This window comes from Typopeltis vanoorti, chromosome 13 (assembly GCF_054136105.1).
Source record: "Typopeltis vanoorti isolate ZY-2024b chromosome 13, IOZ_Tvanoo_1.0, whole genome shotgun sequence".
Classification (NCBI taxonomy): Eukaryota; Metazoa; Arthropoda; class Arachnida; order Uropygi; family Thelyphonidae; genus Typopeltis; species Typopeltis vanoorti.
The window spans coordinates 38,950,837-38,969,244 of record NC_143561.1 but is presented as its reverse complement, the minus strand read 5'-3'; the positions used below and the strand labels follow the sequence as shown (position 1 = coordinate 38,969,244).

Sequence of the window (18,408 nt, the reverse complement as noted above, 5' to 3'; positions counted from 1 at the left end):
TTGAGGTCTCGTCAGTGGGAGCCAGGCTTAGAAATACTAAGATACGTACGGGGTCACCACTACTTGCAGGCGCAAACTTAACTGACTTGTCTGTTTGCTTACTTGGAATATGGAGTAAAACTAGGTTTATTTATATTTAAAATAGCTTGGTATCTTTAACGTATATTATACACCCAAGGTAAAAAACTTTCTACATCTATCTCTTATCCTGAGATTTTTATTTAATAAGGTCAAAGCACCTTTTGGTAACTTGTTTTAGTAAAATACTTATAAGCTCTGTATTACTTCAATCTTAGTATTTCTAAGCCTGGCTCCCACTGACGAGACCTCAATAAAAGTCGAAACCGGTCTGGGTAGTGATCCCATAGCATCTTACATCTCCTCCAGGAGATGTGCTTTGCATTAAGGGTAAATATTAACAATAGTGATCAGAGCTTATTCCACCTTTACCACGAGTTGCCTACACTTGCACTACGTACGGAGTCACCCCTACTTGCAGGCGCAAACTTGACTGACTTGTCTGTTTGCTTACTTGTGATATGGAGTAAAACTGGGTTTATTTATATTTAAAATAGCTTGGTATCTTTAACGTTAAAAGATACATGTTTGCTGCGAGGGCATGAATCTCTCCCCCCGTATATAACGTAGATAATCACTATCTCTCTCTCTCTCTGTTCGCCATTAGAAATCCCACAAAATAGTCTTCAATATATTAAATTTGCGCCAAAATCGATTGAAGAAACAACAGTTGATCATCTGTTTGACATTTTTATTGTCGCACCACAAATGACGAAACGAAATAATTCAAACTGTCACTTAAATAACGAAAATTTCCATAATATTTTGATGACTCACGGTCCGATGTCACAAGCTTATGAAATAAACAACAGATAAACATTTTCTTCTTCATGCTGAACATCTGTTTATGCATGTATCCGGTACGCAAATAGATACATAATAGATTGTTTCTAGTGATACAGCAACAGGACGAGTTTTCCATATGTTACACCTGTTGAAGTAACTGGTTGATGTTGTGCAATTTATCGTATCTTCCTCATGCATTCTTTTGGCGAGTTAGGCAACTAGGGAAATTTTAGGATGTGGGTCCTCATTAGTACACAAGTCTCATCTAAATCGTAGTGAGTATATTTTAATTAATGTATGGAGAGAGAGAGAGAGAGAGAGATTTCAGATTGTGTGTGCGTATGTCCAGTGTTTTTTTATTATTATTATAAAATAGTAGATGCCGTTATTCATTCCTCCCTGTCAGGAAAAATTAAAAATTAACAGGATATGAAAAGGAAAATAAAAAATTATTTATTGAAATTTTTTATTAATAGTGTGATAACGTTTTCGGAATAAGAGCAAATTAAATATACACCACACAGTTTATTAAGCATAAATTTATTTTACAAATATATAAACAATAAGTAAAATATATACGATAATTTTTAATAAAAATTTTATGTACCATATATAAAAAAGTTTTATATAGCAAATATCTTAAGAATAAACGTAGTGAAAAATGTAAATATCATTAAATAATTAAGCTTATTTGCATACTAGATCAACCTATACAAAATTACTGAATATTATAAAGTTCTAAATGTATACTGCTTCCATTATGCTACACGTCAATGTTTAATAAAGGTGTGCCTGTCACAACCGGCCTTACTGTATCCATTTGTGCTTGTTTTCTGACCGCTTTATGTTTTGCAGAAAAAAGAAAAAAAAAAGACATTTTCTAAAGGGAAATCTTATGAGACCGGATAAGTCACCTTCTGAATACTCTTCTTGGGAACCAAAATTGAAATGACTCATTAAATTTTTAGTAGATTATCTTAAATGTGTGCAATTTTCGGCAGTAGATGGCATACTTGTTCTGCAACCAACAGGTTGTGGGTTTGAATCCCACCTTATTGCATGGATGTTTGCGAATGTTTTAAGTGTCACATGATTCGGGCGCAAGAATCCGCGGCTCTTCAATTTATTAAAAAATCGAAATAATTTTAAAGAGCCGCGGATTGCCGATTCCTGATCTAATTCTTAGCTTGCTCATAGTGCTAATATATTATACATTTACAGGTTGGGATTCATGGTTGGGATTCAGATCAAAAACAAATTTCATTAATTTTCATCCAATCTTTGCAGGTTGGATGAAATTACTATCACTTTGCCAGTGTGTGTTAATAAAAACGATAAATTGAAATTCAAACTAAACCACCTAGACGGCTACTGGTGCGCGTCTTAAACTCCAAATTAGATTAAATGTTATCTAGCCAGAGCGGAGTAATTGCAATATAATTTCCACATGTTTTGTCCCTTTGTAGCCCTGCTAATAGCCCAATTGAAACGAAAATTGAGATAACATATTCTTGTAAGAACTTCAATGAAGTTCAGTAAAATGCATTCAGCAAGGTATAGAAATAACTTGCATACGGACTTAATCAATGTATTATTATTATATGACACCTCCAGGGAGTCCTGACTCATCGAGGGAGGGGCATTTACTCTACAGCTCTCTGTCTCCGCCACTCAATTCACCAACTTCAACGAACCGCAACTACACACCAACGCCATCTACTGCCCACCCACCACTTTCACAGACGATCCATGCCCACGTCGGAATTCGAACCCGCAGCCTTTTGACTGGAGAGCGGATACGCCGACCACTCGGCAACCAGGCCGGAAAAAGTATATAATGAATACTTTGCCTTTAAATGTATATAAAACGGCCAAAGTTGCATAAACTAACTTTGGACGCAACTCGCAATTTTTTATTTATTTTTTACAATTAAAATTGGAATACCATACAAGGTAAAATTATTGGATTATCATATACACCCTGATATTACCATTAAAAGTATTGCCATTGCATACATGGTGTATCCAATATACTCTGAAGGTAATTTTGTCACATAGTTCTCGCAATAGAAACGAAAATAGCGAAAAATCAACTCGGAACAATGTTAAACTGTGTTGATGTTGTAGTTGGAAAATAAATTTCATCTCGATGTGAAACACCACCACCTTGCTTGCTGGAAGCCTGAAGTGATTTGAAAAAGTTCAATGTTTGGTTTGTAAAGCAAGGCTTAAAATTATGTTAAAACTTAAAAAATGCAAAGCAACAACAACAACAAAAAAAATCCTTAGTCCATTACATAGCACTAATACTGTGTTCTAGGTGGGATTCACATAAAAATAAATAGATAATTTTCCAAGGTTGACAACCTGATCAATATATTTTTGGTAGAATGTGTACGTTGTCCAGGAATTTTACGAGGATTCAAGACTCGTGATGAACATTCTTTCTCTCCGCTGCTGCTCTTACTTTCACGACTTCTTCGTGAAAGATTATCCTCCTCCAGAGTAACTGGATTTTGTTTTTATTCCCCAAACGATTCGGATAGTAATAATTCCTCCGTGGTTGGAGAGAATTTAATGAAATTTAGTTTTATGGATCATTATTAAAATATGTCGAGTTATTTCAACCTCTATTATACTGATTTTATTTTTATTATTACGTGACACTTCCAAGGACTCATCGCAGGAGAGCACTCTACTCCACTATACAAATCTCATCATCTCCCCTACTTAATCTTCCAACTACTACTTCTATCACAGCGACACCACCATCAACACACAACACCATCTACTGCCTGCTACTATCACTAACATTATTTTTGGTCTGTAAACTGAGTGTGTTCTCTTGGCAAGACTTGCCTGTATACAGAATAAAACAACTGATTTTCGGAAGGAAAAAACCTGCTACCTCCATATGAGATCGGCTAACTCACTTTCAACTGAAAAACTCCATATAAAGATTCCTCCAGTCACGAGGAGAAATGAACTCAAATCTTTTCCAAGCGAAGAGCACAGTGTCCTGTTGTTCTTCCAATTGTGGAGGCGCTTAAAAAGAGAGGGTTAAAAGAATATTAAGAGAGAGTTATACCTGTGGTACATATGTGTTTGTTGTTGTTTTAGTTTCAAAACAAGTAAATCTATGGTGCCAGTATTTAATGTCTGTTAATTGCATTTTATTTTCGGCATAGAACGCAATGGTTACTTTGCATCGTATATATTCGAGCTCAAGTTTTTTTTTTTTTTTTTTTTAACTTTCAGTTCGTGAAAGTGAAAGACTTAGGACAATCGTCGTAACAATACACAATGTGCTTATACAAAACGGCTCTAAACTGAATTGCGGTTATCACTGATAAGGAATATCACTATACAACAATGCGATTACGAAAGACATGATTATCTGTTATTTTTACATTTCTAAAAATCAAGAATGTACAAAGTGGAACACTATACTAACAGAAACCTCTTAAAACGACGCGTATGCGAGTACAGTACTGTACTGAACAACAGCCATTGTTTACGTGAACAGTGGGTTGGTTTTCTTGGTCGCCGTCGATTTTGCCACATCGACAACAACATAAGGAAATCCCACGGCTATATACAGTTTCCTTAATTTCTCAATATATAAAAATAGGTTTCAGAATATGGTTATTCTTAGGTAGATGTGATTAAATCGAAAAATGAGTGAAGTGGGATAAGGACAAGTCATCTGTATAAATAATTCGATATAAAGCAAGACGGGCTTTGAATTCAGATCTTTCCAAACCAAAGAGTACAGTCGATAACGACTTAGCGACGTATGGACGCAGTGGTAATGGTCAATAACAAAAGAGCCTCCGTAGCGCAACTGAGAGAACAACGGGACATTGCGCCCTTCCACTGGAAAAGACCCTAGTTCGATTCGCGACGTGACGAGAGGGATTTTTATATATGGGCTTTTTTAATTGAAGGTGAGTTAGCCGATCTCACACGAAGGTAGCAGGATCTTTTCCTTTCCGGAAACTTTGTTTTTCCTCCTGCATACAGGCAAATCGGCCATGAAAACATACTCAATTTACAGAAAAAAAAAAAATACTCTCGTTGTGGTGGGTAATAGTTGGCGTTGTGTATTGATGGTAATAGTGTCGATGTGGTAGTAGTAGTAGTAGTTAGAGGTAAGTAGGGGAGATGGCGAGTTGTGCATTGCTGAGCAGAGTGCCCTCCTGCGATGAGTCCTTGGACTCCTTTGGAAACAAACTTGCCATAACTAGGTTACATGCAAGGTAGTGGTGACGTAAACCCGATAGTTTATGGGGTTTCTCAAACTTCAACATAACTGGAGACTTTTTTTTCCCAGCATAATATTTTGATTGCCCATTTCTATCATTTATTTTATGTTTTTTAATAAGTTATAGCTTGATTTTCGCTATCGACAGTTGATATACAATATTTGAATTTAAATGTTTATATTTTCTGAATAATGGAAATTTTTTTCAAGAACTGGAGCACCGGGAAACAGACCACACTTCGGGAAATGCTAGTATAATGTATATTTCCCTGGAGCTCCTCATTTTGTATGATGGCAGAATAAAACAAGAGCTGAATGGCAGGCTACTTAAAAAAAAAATCCAAGTGCAGCCATTTATTTATTTTGACTATTTTACCTTGCATGTGATCGACAATATGTCGTGTCAAAAGACTGGCTGCAGAATTGGATTGACGATTAATTACTCGAAACAGTTTTGTTATTAAGTGAACAGTCTGCTATTAAATATAAATTTTATCAAGATTAATGTAGATTCATTAAATGATCAATATTAAAAAAATTCAGAAAAAAAACAATATATGAAAAATGAATTGTTTCTACTTTTTTGAAGAAAAAATATATATATATATGAGGTGTCATTAAATTTTTTCTGACGAATGACACTTATGGTAATTAGTATACGACGGAAACTGAGAGGAAAGGATTTGATGACATCAAAATCTTTTTTAAAATATCGTGGTTATACTTTCTGAATTCACAACAGGATTTCGGCAATTGTTTGTTAACACCGGAGGGAACGATGGGCTTTCTTTATCAAGTCATAATAGAATTACTTCAAAGTGGACAAGCATGGAATAGCAGGTAAATATCGTTAGCTTACAGAGAGAAAGAGAGAGAGAGAGAGAGAACGAAAGAACAACAGGATCAGAAAATGTTTTTCTTATACCTCGCATGCTGTATTGTTTAGATGTGTGCATAAACTAATATATTCTATAATAATATCAAAATGAAAAACGCTGATGGGGTGTCCATGCCCAGTGTCATAATTTCAACCATATATTTTTTTATATACTATCTTTAGAGAGCCTTTAAAATAATCCCTCAGGATACGTAACTCAATTTAAAAAACAAAGTTTAGATCTTTATTTTATTTATTTTTTTATCATGCTTAACCAGCAGCGTAAGCTCAATCTTTTGATCTCCCCCTACGCAAAAATATTAGAAGCATTTTGCTTCATAACAGTGGTAATAATGGGAAAGTTCGATCTCAAATCGAAGTTTTGGGTCTTTTACTTTTCATGTGGGTTGCTTGCAGAGAAATTCCACTTCGACAAGCTCTTTATCAATTTAAACACGAGAATTTTAGAAGTGTAACCAGTCTATTCATTCATATATTTCGCCTCCCTCCCAAATTTCTTTGATATTATCAGATTCTCAAATGGGACCAGGAAGTTGTTGTTCCTGAAAATTAGGAATTTGCTTTGTTTTCAAAGCAAATTCCTAAGCGAGATCTTGTGATCAAGTAGTTTGGCAGATAATCGATATGCTAACCAGAAAATCTTCACAGCAACGATTAATCTTATCAAAACTGCACTCTGACACGTACGTTTAAGCGCCACTGATAAGTTTGTTTTGATTGACAGAATTTAATCCTGCTAAGCAAGTTATTTCGATACGCTTCTTGTCATTTAACCGTGCATAATATGGGATAAAGTACGGCTACAAAACAATGAGTCCGTTCAAATCAAACTGATTGTTATATGGATCACCCTTTGGCTGTTATTAGTTTGCTTTGGAGATGATGATAAAAAGACATTAGACATAGAGACAGAAAACAGTTTGAAATTTCAAATCGATTTTCTTTAAAAAAAAAAAAAAAAAAAAAAAACCTGTTTCAAAATATGACGCAACATTCCCTCAGAATAATAAACACTTATCTTAGTTTCATACATCACACTATTCAAAACTAAGAAACCGTTAGCAAAACTAAAAATGCACGATTATTGTGCCCACAGAATTTTTTTTAATATATTTACATACAGTCACATCCATATTACATCTGTTGTGATTTCATAAAAACTACGTGAAAAACATTGCCATGCCGCTGTAATAGCAATCCCATCATCACACAATAAATGTTTTATTTTGAAATTTGCAGGAAAAATTGATGATGAAAATTAGTAAGCAGAAAAATTGGTGCAATTTTATGATCGTTTCGGATAAATTAACTGTGAGTCGAATGTAGTAATTTTTCCATAATTTTTCCGGGGAGATATAGTTCGCTTAATCATTACCTAATAATTACTTACTAACTCTTGCGTGTGATAGTATTTATTCCTTCCTCCTCCCTATCTTATAATTTTAAGCTACTTTCTTGTATGGACATACAGCATCTCTCCTTTCAGATTTTCTGTCATAAACAATCTATGAATGGCACACCCACCCACCCCGATGTTTGTGTTATTTTTTCTATTTATCATCTCCAAGTAGAATAATTATATGTTATTTACAATTCTAAATCGTTGTGAATACAGACGCTATATATATAAACAATGTATTTATAATGATTTAAAATTCTTTAATTATTATTTTTATTAATACAGTATATTACATTTTGAAACATTTAAATCGCGCATTATTTAAATTTAATGTATTTGATAACGTACTTGTTTGCATGTTGCTTAAACATAAATACAAATGTTGGAAAGGGATGGTCTTCGTTTTCGATATCATCACAACCGCTTTCGAACTTTTGGAATATCACTTAAACTTTCGTTTGTATTATATTCTCCCCGTACTTCCAGAGTCAGTTGCGACTCTGGCAACCCAGAGTCAGAGTCAGTTGTTAGTTTGTCTGTTAATGGTTTCAGGGAGAGGTATGATAGATATTGTGCGGATAGCCTGGGTCTCCCACGATATCAGCGTTAGGACTCTATGGATGTGTCCATGCAACAATAATAACTGTGCTTCTTAATCGTGGTTGTACTGCCTGCGGATTATTTTTTATTGTTGTTCTGTAGTTCTATAACGAGAATGAAAAGTGCCAATTATTTTCTCACAATTCTATGATTTACTAGTGCTGAGAGAGAATAAACCACCAATCGCTTATAATACCAAACTGCTGTAATTCTTGGAAACAAAGTTTGTTCCACAAGACCAAAATCGAAAGTTGAAATATCAGTCGCCAATTTCAACAATGTATTCCAACAGAGATTGGAAATATAATAGATTCTTATCAAGAAGAAGACTCCTCGATGTCTGAATGCCTCTGGTAACAACCAACAGATAACATTAGCTGATGATAAAGCACTCCCAGGGGAGTGCTTTATTATTTTTTTTTAGAATTTGCTTTTTTTTCCCAGGGAAAAAAAGCAAATTCGATTTTTATCAGATAAAGATTTGGAAAAGGAATTTAACGCAATGCTTTGATCCAGCCTGTGGCTCTGAAGTCCTTTCTCATGAAAATTGCATTGAGAACAAAACAGCTGATATGTACAAAAAAAAAAAAAAAAACTAGGATAAAACATTCTAATAGATCCTGATAAAAATTTTGTTTGCTGTGTGAGTGTGTGGGTATGCCCGTGTGGTCAGAAAAAGTATCCAAATAAACTCAATTGGAAATTAAGTCTCTAATGCGCTATGAAATAGTAGTATACATTAATATAATACCATTAGAGGATATACTGCATCATTTAATCTGTGTAGATTCTACAGAGGACAAAATCAAATCAATGGTCTTCAGAAAGAGAATACAACTACTCTCTATGGGAATCATTTAGAAACTATAAGCGATTGGATATGTCGGTGTTTTCCAACTTGTGTAACGCAAGTCTGAGTCAAGAGTGAAGTGGGACGAGGGGGAAACTTCAAATCGACTGTTGCATTGGCCAAGTGAATAAAGGCTCTGTTCTCTGACCAACAAGCTGTAATTTCGAATCCCACTATAATACAGATGTCTGTGGATGTTTTTAGATGGTAGGCGAAATTTCTTTCATCTCCTCATGCTTACTGGAGACCTGATGAGGGTTGGAAAAAGTTCTGTATTTGATCTCTAGATAGAATGAGGTTTCAGGATTATTTAATCCATAACCTAAACAATAACTGAAAATAAAAAGAGCTCCTTTAAAAGATGTTTAAGTAGCAAAAAAAAACAAGATGAAATTGAATATAAAAAAAAAAAAGACGAGCAACAATCAAAAGAGAAAACAGAAAGAGACACAAGTTGGTAAAAATTTGTATCATACTTAGGAAATTATGTATGTATGCATATAAAATACTAAAGTACATGAATGCAGATATAAAAGAAACTGCAAATATAAATTGCGAAATAGATTTAAAAGAATTCTTGGATAACTTTACATTTCTTTGGACAGATAATACGAACATAAAAAATTACATCAAAAACTTACAAAATGCTTTCAATGATATAATACAATGAAAGAATTAAAGTATAACCTAAGTAAAATAAAAAAAAAAATGATAAATCAGCAGGAGAATATGAGATAAACTCTGAAATGTATAAATCTACTGGGAAAAAAAATTCATCAGAGATTATTACAAATTTTAAATAAAATATATGCAAAAGGACAAATAATAATCGAATTGAACACAAGTATAATAATACCTATATTTAAAAAGTGGATAAAAAGAAATTACAATGATATTAGTTTATCGATACATACTTAATGAAAAAATGATCGAAAATATACAGTGAAAAATATTATTACAATGTCAAAAAGGATTCAAAAGAATTCAGTTCTCTTCTTTTATCTGTTCTATTATTTTATTAATAATAAAATAACAGAACAGATAAATACGAGGGTGGTCTGAAGAGTTCTCGGCCTCATTATTTTTAACAATGAAAAAACGAATTTATAATTTCAAAATTATTTTTATTTTTCAACAGAATCTCCCTTAAGACTAATACAGTTATTCCAGCGATGCTCTAGCGCCATTATCCCATCACTGTAGTGGTTCTCAGTAAGATCTGCAAAATACCTCTCTATTGATTCGAAGCAAAACGCTGACCAGCGAGGAAGAATTTTAGTTTTGGGAAGAGACAGAAGTCAGAGGGAGCCAAATGTGGGGAATAGGGTGGATGTTCCAACAATTCATAGTGCAGATCCCTTAATTTTCCCATTGCCAAAATACCTTTGTGGGCAGATGCATTGTCCTGATGAAAGATGATTTTTTTTCTTCTGCAAACCGAGTCTTTTCTTACAAATTTTTTCGTCTAGTCTGGTTAAAAGATCGAAATAATATTTCCCGATTATTGTTTTACCATTTTCAAGATAATTAATAAACAAATTATCTTTAGCATCCCAAAACACCGATGCCATGCCCTTTCCTGCTGATGGAACCGACTTTGTCTTCTTTGGCGCTGAACAACCGGCTTCTATCCACTGTTTGGATTCTGGTGTGTAATGGCGAATCCAAGTCTCATCCATAGTAATAAATAGAAGCACAAAATCCGTTTTATTTTAAAACGCTCCAAGCACTTCAAAGATTTTCATGGGAGTGCATTTTTGATCTGCTGTGAGAAAGAACGGCACCTATCTTGCGCAAAGCTTTTTCATTTGCAATTCTTCATCCAAAATATATCTTACACGTTCTTTTGAAATACCTATAGTCTCAGCGATTTCACGCACTTTGACTCGCCGGTCATCCAATACCATATCGTGCACTTGATCAATGATTTCTGGTGTTGTTACACTTTTTTGGACGTCCTTCACGTGGATCATCTTCAAAGCTGGTTCGGCCACCTTTAAACTCAGCAGCCCATTTCTTAATTGTCGAAAACGAAGGAGAAGAGTGCCTATTAACGTTTACGAACTTCGAATGAATTTCTTTTGGCGTTAAACCTTCTTTTACAAAGAATTTTATAACCCCACGATACTCAATTTTATCCATTTCAAGAGATACAGACGATACTTTTGCTTCAGACAACTGTATAAAACAAACTACTTGATAGAATGACTTGTAATTTTACATGGATGCTTATGACAGATGTACCAACTTAGAAAGAAAAAAAAAAAACCTCTTGTCGATAGTGTTGCCGTTTATGGTCGAGGCCGAGAACTTTTCAGACCACCATCGTACTTTCAATTATTATCTTGAATGTGAAATACCATTGGAAGGAGAAAATGACACAGAATTAAAAACTTCAAATTTTTTACAGATTATAAGCTTCTGAATAGAATGCTCAATCCCAATATTATACAAAAAAAGAAACACGCTTGAAAATATACAATACTTTAGCAGTGTCCACATTATTATACGGCAGCGAAATTTGTGCAATAAACAAACAAGATAAACAAATAATACAAAACAAGTGAAATGAGATTCATGAGAAGAACTGCAAAAGACACATTATTAGACAAAAAAAAATGAAGATATATGTATTTTAAAAGAACTAAAAATAAAATCAATAAAAGAAAAACTAAACAACTACGAAATTGGATAGAACATATAAATCGAATGGACAACACTCGATATCCTAAAAAATTAATAAAATATAAACCAACTTGAAAGAGAAGGCCGGGTAGACCTCAATAGGAGATATTAATTATTTATTATTATTTCATGACACCTCAATGTAGTCCAAAGACTCATCGAGGAAGGGCACCTACCAAATAACTGTCTGTCTCCACCACTTAATCTACCAACTACACCGAACCACCACTACCAGCATCATTATTATCTGCAACAACAACAACGTCATTCTACTACCCACAGCAAGTATTTTTTTTCTGTAAGCGTGTGTTCTCAAGGCCGATTTGTCTGTATGCGGGGTGAAAAACCCGAGTTTTCGGGAGAAAAAAAAAAAAAACGTTACCTCCGTATGAGATCGGCTAACTCACCTTCAACTGGGAAAAAAAAAAAAAAATAAATAATATATATATATATATATATATATATAGGTATATAAAGATTCCTCTCGTCACGACGAGAATCTAACTTAGGCCTTTTCCAATCGAAGGGCGCAACGTACCGTCGTCAGGGAACAGACAATTATGGTCTACATCCCTAATTAGCGTTATGATGATAATCTACCCATGGGACTAAATGTACAGATAATACAACCTTTCCTGGGTAAAACTGACAAAATACAAAAATAACAATTTCACATTGGTTACAGTATAATTCCATGCATACTGTGTACGCAATACGGTGCACATAACTTGTAACGTATCTGATATTTATTCATCAACGCTATTTAAATTAGATAACTGTTTTAAATTAAAGTTTTCGTTTTGTAAGGAACGTACAATTCGGAATCCGAAACCTTAATTTCCAAACTATACGTGTATAAATTAAGTGCATAAGCCACGAGTAGTTGGCGTGTTTTACTTCGTGTGCTATTTTTATATAACAAAACTGGTGCAAACCACTGTTTAATGAAATTCAAAAACCTTTAATTTATTACTGCCTAAAACTTCAGAAAGCAACTACATGAGCAACATTTTAAAGGTGCAGACAATAGTGGAATATGTTGCGTTTGTTAATTTAAAAACATAAAATTTGACTAATATTCTAGTTTATACAAATTAATCCGATACCATGTGTAAATTTGTAAGTTAAGAACACCAGTCTGAGACACTCCGGACTGATAAACAATCCCGAATATCGACATATTTTTAAATAATATAAATGAAAATACGATTAGTATTACAGTTATTACACAGAATTATTCATAATTCATTTTCAAATTTGATTACGGATTAGACAACAAAGCGAAAGTCCAATCCATTAAAAAATTTTCCACACATCTGATAATCATTTCGATGGTCGTGGTATGAATCTGTCCCATGTTGTCTTGTGGGACAGCAAAGTAAATCGTATCACACAATTTCTTTCCTCAAAGAAAAGAAATCGCGTGAGATGAATTCGGGAAACAAAGAAACAAACAACACATACACACACATCATTCAAATTCTGGATTTCAACACTGATAAATAAAATAAATTCCGTGTGATGACAGAGTGTTCTCCCTTTTTACGGGAGTTCACGGCACCTAGTGCTCCCAAAATTTAACCGGGCTCGAACCGGCATAGGCTGACGAATCAGACCTATGGCTGGGTCAGTATTCCTGACTGTAATCCGTGTGTATCCTCGGACCGGTTTGTCTGCTTGCGGGATGAAAAACACTGCTGTCCACGCCCAAGACCGGCTAACTTGGCTATGGCTGAGGAAGATCCTTGGGCTCCTCACGTCGTTGACGGGAATCGAACCTAGGACACTCCTTCCTCAGGCATATGGTTGCGAAGCGCAAAGCCACTAGGTTAACCGCGCGGACAACACTGATGATATGTAAGAATTAATTTTTCAGATGACGTAGTTTTAAAAATACAGAGCGGAAAGTCGATAAAGTTTTTCGGGAGATATTTTTATACCCTTATATCGTTTTTGCTCAGTTAAGAAGCATGACATCGAAAAAAATGCGAAAACAAATTGCATGTTGCAAAGAATCGCACTGTCAAGATATGTATTGTATCATTGAATATTGATACAATATTCAATGATACAATTTTTGTAAACGCGAACCTACTCGACTTAATTAGAACCCGCATATATTGCAAATGGATCTGTCTATTAATAGAGGCGGGAGATTCTATCTTTTGTTATGCATTTGTTCGTTTCATTTGTGTAATTCCGTATAGTTGCATTACGGCAGTGTTTCTTAAACTTCAGATATCCGCGTACCTCTTCTTAAATTTTCATTATTACCAAGAACCCCCTAATTAATTAATTAAAAATAAATTCATTAATTAATTAAAAATATTAATTAAAATTAAATATCTATTTTATTTGAATTTATATGTTCATGTAAACAAAAAATATGATCTATTTTTGAATTTTGGTTCTCGAGAGATGTCAGACGACACACTCATCAATTTCATTTGATCCAGATGCAATATCAACGTTTTCTTGTTGCTTACAGCTACTTGTATTTGCTATATTGCTCGCTTTTCGGGGTTTTATGAATCCAATCTTTAATCAATGATCCATACGTAAGAATTTGAAAGCCCAAAAAATACTGTATTTACTCGAATATAACTTAACTTTTTTCCCAAATTAAAGCTAAAAACTCGTGTTGCGAGATACATGCGGGAATTTTCGGAAACTAAAGTTTTCAGAAAAAAAACTGAAAATGGCGCGACTTACCAAGAAGCTCCTACTCGCTATCACTACTTTTGGCATCGGGAATAGTCAAAGTCATCTACCCAAATAGCCTCATCGTCTTTCCCATTATTTCAAGCAAAAATTACCAGTAATTTACAAGACTTGAGATACATAGAGCAGCGAAGAACTGCATATGATTGGTGCGGTATTAACAAAAGATCGCGCGAACCAAACACAAATTAGCATTTCAACAGTTGAGTTGAAATGCTAATTCCCTTCAGCCGAATTCCATAATATCTGAAACACATTCACTATATATTTCTTAGTTTTAATACGTTAACGACGGGGGTGGTGTCAATCAAAACCATATGTTCCACAGGCACCATATGGTTTTGCTTGGTCTATACAGCAGTTTCTGTTGGAGAGGGGATGTGATTCATTAGTTAGTGCCGTTTTATCCCGGTTGTCTCTAATTGCACTGTTTGTTGAAAAATATAATGACTCCTTTAATTATTCATAGCCGAAAATTGCTACGTACCCCCTAACGACCTTTCGCGTACCCCCGGGGGTACGCGTACCATACTTTGAGAAACACTGCATTAGGGATAGTAGACGTGGATTTAATGACGCAATGACCTCGTTGTATGCAATTGAGGGGTGTACGTGGTAGAGTGACAGCTGCGTAACAAGGCTTTTAATGAAAAAAAATAAGAATAATAAGATTAAACACATGTTCCTTTATGAAATTTTTTGTTGGATTGAACCAAGTAAAAGAATAAGACTGGATTATAGTAACACAAACGATGTGCATTTTATATTTTCTCTTAAAATTCATATGAGGTGGAGGCTTTTTTCTGCCAGAAACTCGAGTTTTTCATCCCTCAAAACAGGCAAACCGTCCCGTGAACACACACACACACACACACACACATCTACAGACATAAAATACATTCCCCCCAACGCCAAGCTCCTCGACAAGCCGGTTGGGATCGCTTCAAGTCGCATCATGTAAAATAGCAGACCATCCACCAAGCGGGATATAACGCGAGGAAGAGATTTACATTCATTAATCCTTTCCAATTTGGAGCCTCCGTAGCTCAGTCAGTATAGACGAAGCCCTTTAATTGGACGTTTTCCGTACTTATTTATTAATTTGTAAAAAATATTCCTATAAATTGGAAAGAATCTTATCCTATCCTATTCCTGGAAAAACCTGGATTCGATTCCCGTCAGTGACGTCTCATAACCGGTCTCATCTGGAGGTGGAAGGATTTTCTCCCATGGTAACTCGGGTTTTTTCATCCCTCAAAACAAGTAAACCGGTCTAGTGTGCACAAACGCCTACAGTCATAAAAATATAATACTGCAAGGAAGGCAACGGGAAATCACCTTGCTCATAATCATCTCCCTAGTATGGTAGCATACAGCTATTCTTATCTATAGGATAGATAAGAATCTATCCTATAAGATAGGAAAGATTCATATCCTATAAGATAGGATAAGATTCTTTCTAATTTATAGGAATATTTTTTACAAATTAATAAATAAGTACGGAAAATATCCAGTGAAAGATAAGAGAAAAGGCAAGTTTCCACACATACCTTTGATCTTCGCCTCACAAGGATGTCTTATTATCATAATAGTAAAAACCTAATAACAAACATTTTTTAATGTGGCTCCCACCCAAAAGTTTTATTTATAAACCTATAGTATATTCCTACTATAGGTTTAGGAAGAGTTATATAACTCTGCCTAAACTAATGAAGTTTAGCTAAAACTTTGTTTGATATTGTTTTAGAATTACAAATTTGGTGCCGTCCGCGCGGTTAGCCGAGTGGCTATGCGCTTCACAACCATATGTCTGGGAAAAGAGTGTCCTGGGTTCGATTCCCGTCGCCGACGTGAGCAGCTTAAGGATCTTTCTCAGACATAGCCAAGTTAGCCGGTCTTGGGAGTGGACTGCAGGGTTTTTCTCCCCAGTTTATCTGAGGTTTTTCCTCCCGCAAGCAGGCAAACTGCAAACACACGCATCTACAGACATAGGACACACCGGGAGGCATAGGGCTAGCCACCTTATCCTCGGGACGGGTACGGCTTAGAAGAGCCACGGATAGCTCCGTAACAGTCCACTAGGCCTAATACGTGAAGGGAAGAAGAAGAAATTTGGTGCCGAAGCAACCAAAGCTATGAGGCTAGTGTTATGTCTGTAAATGTGGTCCTTCTTCTTGCCAGTGTGCCTGTTTTGTGGTATAAAAATTCCTAGTTTCTGAACAGCAGTGAAATAGCGCTACACTTCATAGTGGATAATCAATGTTGACGTCGCAATACAAAATGAGGGGGGGGGTAGAAACAATATCGGAACAAAAACAGGATGATTCGCCGTGATTCTGCGTGTAAGGGGTCGCATAAGCAAAGGCACATTAGGACATCTTATCACCGAAGGTCATTTTCGAAAGCAATTGTGGTATGGTATCATCACCACGTTTGTTGGTTGGTTACTAAAAAAATAGAAAAAGGTGCAATGGTCCGACGAGTTCACAGTTCTTGCTGCACAACGCAGATGGGCAGCTAAGCGAAACAACAAATAACACAAGTCAATGGACCATGTGCATTTCTACCATCCAGGTGGGTTGTATCGTGATATTGAGTACGTTTTTCTGGTCGTAATTAAGATCCTCTGTGTACTGACCACCATGACAATAACAGGTGGTATGAGTCACCAGCACTTGTAACAGACCACTTGCAGACGAAGATGGTCTTCCAGAACAATAATACATTATTGTTCTGGAAGTAAACAAGTGGTCCGAAGAATACAAGGAGGGTATCGTTCGTCTGAAATGGCCAGTAAATTCAGAGGATCTCAACTCAGTCTTTGAAGAGACCATGGCTCCACACTTGTAGAATAGCAAGTGGTCAAGATTATTTTGAATACATAATATAATACACATATATAGATATCGTATATGTATTATATATTATATTATATTCTCGAGTATTAAGAGAGCGAAGATGTCTATTCACTGTCTTAACAAAAAATTTAACTCTTATAAGACATGTTTGTATGGTAGCGCAGAAAGAACATGAAAGTTATGCACTTTATTTATTCCCCTGTCAATCTCTTTGGAAGAGGACAGTTACATAAATTAGCATTTTCAAATCTGTTTGGCAATTTTAACAAGTCTTGCACCACCTTCCCATTCAAATTATCATGTTTTAATCATCCGGAAACTTGGTTTCCAAATGCTTTTGCCATAGGGAGGGAGGGAGAGAGAAAGAATAAAACTGTGCTGAATTATTGTCAATTGTGACAACATCTCTCGGTTTTCTCCTATATTTATTTTAATATGGAACCGCTGAAGTGACCCACTTAGTATAAAGAAGTGTCGTGATTATTGCATATATATTTTCGCACTTGTTGCCATGGGTTTATTCGATGATTTGTCCCGTTGCAATTTGTCTTGCAACAATTACCCTATCGCAACGTTATTTATATACGGAAATCTGCCTGACACACATTCATTTCCTTTACAGACTATATCTGATTATATTTCGCGTATTGCATGAATCGCGAAAGCTATTTTTGTTTGTATTGAAATACAGGTGTTTTCTACAGGTTCTGATTTAATAACTGCTTATAATTTAGCAAAACAATTTGAAAGAAAACTGTAGTCATTCAAATTACTATTCTTAGTTGCACAAACTTGGGATGTTGCAACTAAGAAATAGTACAACGTCAGTTGGATCTCTGTGAAGAAACTGTAAAGCATATGCCTGGATAAAAAAAAAAAAATAATAATAATAAAAACTAGATTCAAGTTCAAAAGTGGATAATTCAATTACTGAAATCTTCTTAAAAGAGCAGATAAATTTTCTGTTTTTCAAATGAAACTGATCCCTATAAAACAGATAAATAAGGCTTAGAAATTTTACAGGCATAATACATTTCTTGCACACTCTTCTGGATGTTTCTGATCATGTATCCTCACACATTTCCAGTTTGGGATTATTCCTGTGTGATCTCATAAGGATTCGATTTAATATGAGAAGTGTCAACATTTTCACAATATAGTGCCTTATGATGTCGTAAGGCTGTTCGTAGTTTTACACAGCAGAACAAACACGTACAGGAAGAATGTGTTTGGGTAGTTGCCAGATCCAAACCCTCCCATAACACCAGA

At 35.1% G+C, this 18,408-nt stretch overlaps 1 protein-coding gene across 1 annotated transcript in view; it reads left to right on the top strand.

The window, feature by feature from the left end:
- Positions 1-1,023: 1,023 nt before the first annotated feature.
- LOC150100065 (alkaline phosphatase, tissue-nonspecific isozyme-like) overlaps positions 1,024-18,408 on the top strand; it is an 89,032-nt gene continuing 71,647 nt past the window's right edge. Inside the window, exon 1 of the mRNA XM_090402946.1 lies at positions 1,024-1,139. The gene's annotated coding sequence lies outside the window, so the exon portion shown is untranslated. The remainder of the gene's footprint in view (positions 1,140-18,408) is intronic.